The sequence below is a fragment of the Sinocyclocheilus anshuiensis genome, unplaced genomic scaffold (assembly GCF_001515605.1).
Source record: "Sinocyclocheilus anshuiensis isolate Anshui unplaced genomic scaffold, SAMN03320099.WGS_v1.1 scaffold1081, whole genome shotgun sequence".
NCBI lineage: Eukaryota > Metazoa > Chordata > Actinopteri > Cypriniformes > Cyprinidae > Sinocyclocheilus > Sinocyclocheilus anshuiensis.
In genome coordinates, this window is record NW_015555831.1 from 259,881 (window position 1) to 260,209 (window position 329).

The window sequence follows — 329 nt, forward strand, 5'->3', positions numbered from 1 at the left end:
GCAATGCCTTTATCACTGCTTAAATACTATGAAATATGTTGCGTGCCTTATTCTGTGTAAGAAGCCACATCATCTCTCAGAAGGATTTATTTCAAACACTCAACTGACGTTTTGAAGTGAGTTTGGAGTAAAAATATGTTATTAAACGTGGTATTTTCACATGCTTTCAGATGGAGCAGCATTTACTTCACAGAGCCGTAGTTCACTGAGAAGCTATGCCAACAGCTGTCATTATCGCGAATGATTTCTGCGATTATTTTGCGTAACTTGTCAGTGAACTACGGCTCTGTGTAGTAAATGCTGCTCCATCTGAAAGCACGTGATGATGA

The 329-nt window shown here is 39.2% G+C and overlaps 1 protein-coding gene across 1 annotated transcript in view; it reads right to left on the minus strand.

The window, feature by feature from the left end:
• LOC107675413 (toll-interacting protein) overlaps nucleotides 1-329 on the minus strand; it is a 23,266-nt gene that overhangs the window by 14,115 nt on the left and 8,822 nt on the right. The window lies entirely within an intron of this gene.